The sequence below is a fragment of the Bufo bufo genome, chromosome 1 (genome assembly GCF_905171765.1).
Source record: "Bufo bufo chromosome 1, aBufBuf1.1, whole genome shotgun sequence".
In the NCBI taxonomy this organism is placed as follows: Eukaryota; Metazoa; Chordata; class Amphibia; order Anura; family Bufonidae; genus Bufo; species Bufo bufo.
In genome coordinates, this window is record NC_053389.1 from 153,045,200 (window position 1) to 153,051,199 (window position 6,000).

Below are 6,000 nucleotides of genomic sequence, written 5' to 3' on the forward strand. Positions count from 1 at the left end.
AACCCAAAAAACTCATTAATATCAAAGCTGAATATTTTTGGAAGTAGTTTTTAGTTTGTTTTTAGTTTTAGCTATTTTAGGGGGATATCTGTGTGTGCAGGTGACTATTACTGTGCATAATTATTAGGCAACTTAACAAAAAACAAATATATACCCATTTCAATTATTTATTTTTACCAGTGAAACCAATATAACATCTCAACATTCACAAATATACATTTCTGACATTCAAAAACAAAACAAAAACAAATCAGTGACCAATATAGCCACCTTTCTTTGCAAGGACACTCAAAAGCCTGCCATCCATGGATTCTGTCAGTGTTTTGATCTGTTCACCATCAACATTGCGTGCAGCAGCAACCACAGCCTCCCAGACACTGTTCAGAGAGGTGTACTGTTTTCCCTCCTTGTAAATCTCACATTTGATGATGGACCACAGGTTCTCAATGGGATTCAGATCAGGTGAACAAGGAGGCCATGTCATTAGATTTTCTTCTTTTATACCCTTTCTTGCCAGCCACGCTGTGGAGTACTTGGACGCGTGTGATGGAGCATTGTCCTGCATGAAAATCATGTTTTTCTTGAAGGATGCAGACTTCTTCCTGTACCACTGCTTGAAGAAGGTGTCTTCCAGAAACTGGCAGTAGGACTGGGAGTTGAGCTTGACTCCATCCTCAACCCGAAAAGGCCCCACAAGCTCATCTTTGATGATACCAGCCCAAACCAGTATTCCACCTCCACCTTGCTGGCGTCTGAGTCGGACTGGAGCTCTCTGCCCTTTACCAATCCAGCCACGGGCCCATCCATCTGGCCCATCAAGACTCACTCTCATTTCATCAGTCCATAAAACCTTAGAAAAATCAGTCTTGAGATATTTCTTGGCCCAGTCTTGACGTTTCAGCTTGTGTGTCTTGTTTAGTGGTGGTCGTCTTTCAGCCTTTCTTACCTTGGCCATGTCTCTGAGTATTGCACACCTTGTGCTTTTGGGCACTCCAGTGATGTTGCAGCTCTGAAATATGGCCAAACTGGTGGCAAGTGGCATCTTGGCAGCTGCACGCTTGACTTTTCTCAGTTCATGGGCAGTTATTTTGCGCCTTGGTTTTTCCACACGCTTCTTGCGACCCTGTTGACTATTTTGAATGAAACGCTTGATTGTTCGATGATCACGCTTCAGAAGCTTCGCAATTTTAAGAGTGCTGCATCCCTCTGCAAGATATCTCACTATTTTTGACTTTTCTGAGCCTGTCAAGTCCTTCTTTTGACCCATTTTGCCAAAGGAAAGGAAGTTGCCTAATAATTATGCACACCTGATATAGGATGTTGATGTCATTAGACCACACCCCTTCTCATTACAGAGATGCACATCACCTAATATGCTTAATTGGTAGTAGGCTTTCGAGCCTATACAGCTTGGAGTAAGACAACATGCATAAAGAGGATGATGTGGTCAAAATACTCATTTGCCTAATAATTCTGCACTCCCTGTATATAGTATCATGCATATACATACTATTGATCGCTGTGGATCTATCTTACTTGATCCCACTAAATATGTCTTATTTTGTTTTGGATACCATAAATATTTATTATTTATATTCATGGTCTATTGTCAGATAGAGGTGGTTGTATATGAATTATTACCCCCTATACATTATCTCACTATTTTTTTCCCTCTTAGGTATGTATATACTAGATACTCTATTTTTCATCTTTTCTTAGTCATTGTGCACACATACTAGGCCGCAAGTCAGTGACATACATATACATAGTCATGTGGGATAACATGTGGATACTAACATCTCTCACAGATATATAGTTCTGTTATTAATGATAGCTATACAGACACTATACAGAGGATAGTCAGGTATACTTATTAGGTGTCCAGTCTTTCCTATTGATTTTTATGGGTTTCTTTGTCTTTTCTCTTTATTTTCCTCTTCGTATATTTCTTCAGTGGACCTCTCCCAGGACAGCAGCCATCGGTCAATCCAATACGCACAGGTAAGTTCTACAATCATTGCAATAAGACAGTATTAAAATCTTATACATTAATTTCTAAACTTAAATATTAAAACTTATCTAAAACCTCCTACAGTTAAAGGAAGGAACTAAATCCAAGGGTTTCATTTAGTCCCCTAGGTGCCATCGTTCCCAATCTAAAAATCCACTTGCTCTCGATTTGAGCCAGTCTTTTATTCAAGTCTCCTCCCCGTATTCCCATATGCACCTGATCTATACCTGTAAATTTTAATAGTTTTTCATCACTTTGATGGTATAGTTTAAAGTGCCTGGGTATTGTTTTGAGGTTGTTCAGGTCTTTTTCTTCTTTACTCTTTTCTATGTCACGTACATGTTCCCTGATACGGACTCTGAATTCTCTCGATGTTAACCCTATATATATCTTGTTACAGGGGCATCTGGCATGGTAAATAACACCTTTTGATGAGCACGAAATGTACTCTCTGATTTTATATTTTTTATTATGATTGAGGCCAGTAAATTCAGTAGTTTTGATTATATTTTTACATGCCTTACATGTCCCACAGGGGAAGGAACCCTTTAGTTTATCTTTATTGTCACTCTCTGTCGTACTTATATAGTGGCTGTGGACCAATAAGTCTTTAAAATTTTTGGCTCTTTTGGCTGTAATGAGAGGTTTTTTCGAGATACATTTATTGAGCACAGCATCTGTTTGCAAAATGTTCCAGTGTTTTTTCAGAATATCTTTTATTTGCCACCATTGGCTATTATATTCAGTTAAAAATCTAGTGTCAGGTGGCAAATCATCCATCTTGATTATGTTGGGGCATAACAGTTGTTCTCTGGTTTTTTTCCTTATTTTCCCAATTCCTTTCTTTATCTGCCTATTACTGTATCCCCTGGCTTTGAATCTTTCCACCATTTCTTGGCTTCGTTCTTCATACTTACCTTTACTGGAACAAATCCTTTTTATTCTTGTGAATTGACCGGTAGGTATTCCATTGATGGTGGTTTTCAAATGAGATGACTCAGCGTGTAGTAGTGAATTGACCGCAGTTTCTTTTCTATAAATATCAGTTTCCAGAGTTCCATCATTTTTTATTCGTATTTTCAAATCTAGAAAGGTGACCTCTTTTCCCATCTGGAAGGTTAAAAAAATATTGCGGTCATTGTTGTTAAGGGTATCGATGAATTTTTTAAGTTCATCTTGTGTACCCTCCCATAGAAAAAAGACATCGTCAATAAAGCGCATCCAATTGTGCACTTTATTGATATGGGGAATCATGTCATTCATGAAAATCTCCCTTTCCCAGGCTCCTAAGAAGAGATTCGCGTAGGATGGGGCGCAAGTCGCCCCCATCGCCACACCTTGTACTTGCAAGAAAAATTCATCATTAAACAAGAAGAAGTTATGATCTAAAATAAATCTGCTGACCTGGGCGTTTTCACACAGCTCTCATATAGCTAGATAATCAACCAATTAGCAGCAATTTTAGTGATGCCTATGAGGATAGTTTTTATGGCACTCTGTATGGTCTCTGCATTCATGTTTGTGTAAATGTGTTTTATGTACATGTCTTTTATGTCATTTAATAAAAATAACAAATTATTTTAATGGATATTATAGAGTACCGCTCCTCCTTTAAGTTGACATATATTAATAATAATGTATTGGCCCCCTCTTTGTTATTAATATAATGTCCCCCTCTTTGTTATTAATATAATGTCCCCCTCTTTGTTATTAATATAATGTCCCCCTCTTTGTTATTAATATAATGTCCCCCTTTTTATTATTAATATAATGGCCTCCTCTCCACTCTTATTACTATGCCATTCAGTAGGATATCCTATCCTCTTCCTGCTCCAGTCCTCCCCCACCCCCATAGTGCCCCAGTGCCTCTGCAATTAGGTAAGGGTACATAAAATAATTTAAAAAAAAATACTTACCTCTCTCCATCACAGCTTGTGGCGTCCCGGCACAGGCGGTCACGAACGCCTCACTGTGCCTTCCTGCGCCGCGTCATCTCGTCATCTCGCGAGATCCGACGCAGGAGGTCACAGTGAGGTAATCGTGACCAAGTCCTGCGTCGCTCTACTGCCTTATAGGCTTCAGGCCTAGGCCTGAAGCCTATGAGGCATAACGGAGGGGACGGAAGCCATAGGCTTCCCGTAGCCCTCATTGAAATTTTGGCTGCCTGGCACCCCCTGCAATTTGGCGCCCGGGGCAATGCCCCCCCCCCCACCACACACGCTACGCCCCTGACCCTGTATGTTTTATAGCACTGTATGTAATGTTTTCCAAGCATGTCTTTAAGGCCAGACACACACGAACAGTTGAATGCGATAAACTAATTTTGTCAGTGTGAGGTCCCGTTCTGGCCGCCGCTACTCTGACAGAATCACGCAGTATTAGGGTCCATTCACACGTCCGTATGTGTTTTGCGGATCCGCAAAACACGGACACCGGCAATGTGCGTTCTGCATTTTGCGCACCGCACATCGCCGGCACTCTCATAGAAAATGCCTTTTCTTGTCCGCAATTGCGGACAAGAATAGGACATGTTCTATTTTTTTTTTGCAGAAAATGCAGATGCGGACAGCACATTCCGGCCCCCTTGAAAATGAATGGGTCAGCACCTGTTCCGCAAAATTGCGGAATGGATGCAGACCCATTTTTCGGATGTGTGAATGGACCCTTATACTGATTTATAACCCCTGATAGTGTTAGAGATGTGTGAATTTTATTCTATATTTTTTGTATCTCTAGGAATGTAAGTGGTTAATCTTAAAGTTCTTCTTATCTCAGGAGCCTCCCCTTTCTGCTGTAAGTCGAGCTCTGTCTATGCAACGCTATGAGGAGAAGAAGGGGGGGGGCAGAGAACTGTGTTGTGGGCAGTGTTTGTCTTCTATCTCCCCACAGATGCTTTGAAGAAGATGTGTGCACTGTGAAAGCATGCTAAAGCCAATCCCTTGGCTGGACGAATGTGATACACACATATTACTCACTGCCTATAGGAGAACACCTCTTTGAAGTGTCATATATGACGTGTGCAGTATTATTGTTAGGATAGACGCTATTACAACATGGCGGCGATAACCAGATGTTTACATTAGTTAACATTCCAAAGTAGTGCACAGTGCGCAGATGCTAGAGTGTTATCTCTTCTTCTCTTATCTCTTCTTCCTTTTGAGCCAATTAAATAATGCCTGGGCCTCAGAAAGTACTGCCCTTTTCTGAAGATGTACTGTATATACCGCTTACTTTCTGTAATAAAGTAGAGATTGCATTGACCATCTATGTGTCAGCGTCTAGTCTCTCAGCCACGTGTGGATATTAACCACTGCGGATCAGAACAACGGTCGTATGCATGAGGCCTAATGCTGTGCAATCCTGTCAAAGGAGTGAGGCCAGAATAGGAGCTCTCAGTGACACACGCTGCGAGTTTATTGCATTCAACTCGCTCATATGTGTCTGACCTAACAGTAGGGCTGGAGGGAAAGAGGTTAGATTGAGAATTTGGCAGCCTTTTCAATTTACTTCGGGCAGCAGAAAGGCTAGGTGCACCCCGTGCCCCTTGTCAGAAAGCACTGAGGGAAGGAAGGGGGGGGGCAAGCTGAACTCTTGCACCAGGGCCCATGAGCCTTTAGCTCCTGCTCAGTCTCTTTCACTTTTTTCACATTTTCTTATGTTGCAGCCCGATCATTTTGCACTCAGTACCCCATAATGACAAAGTGAAAACAGAATCTTAGAAATCTTTGCAGATTTATTGGAAAGGAAAAACTAAAATATTTCATTGACATAAGTATTCAGATCCTTTACTCAATAATTAGTTGAAGCACCTTTGGCAGTGATTACAGCCGCTAGTCTTTTTGATTATGATGCCACAAGGTTTTAGGGATATTTTGGCATTCTTCTTTGCAGGTCAAGCTCTGTCAGGTTGGTGATCAGTGGACAGACGTTTTCAGGTCTCTTTTATGTTCGATTGGGTTTAAGTCAGGGCTTTGGTTGGGCCATATGAC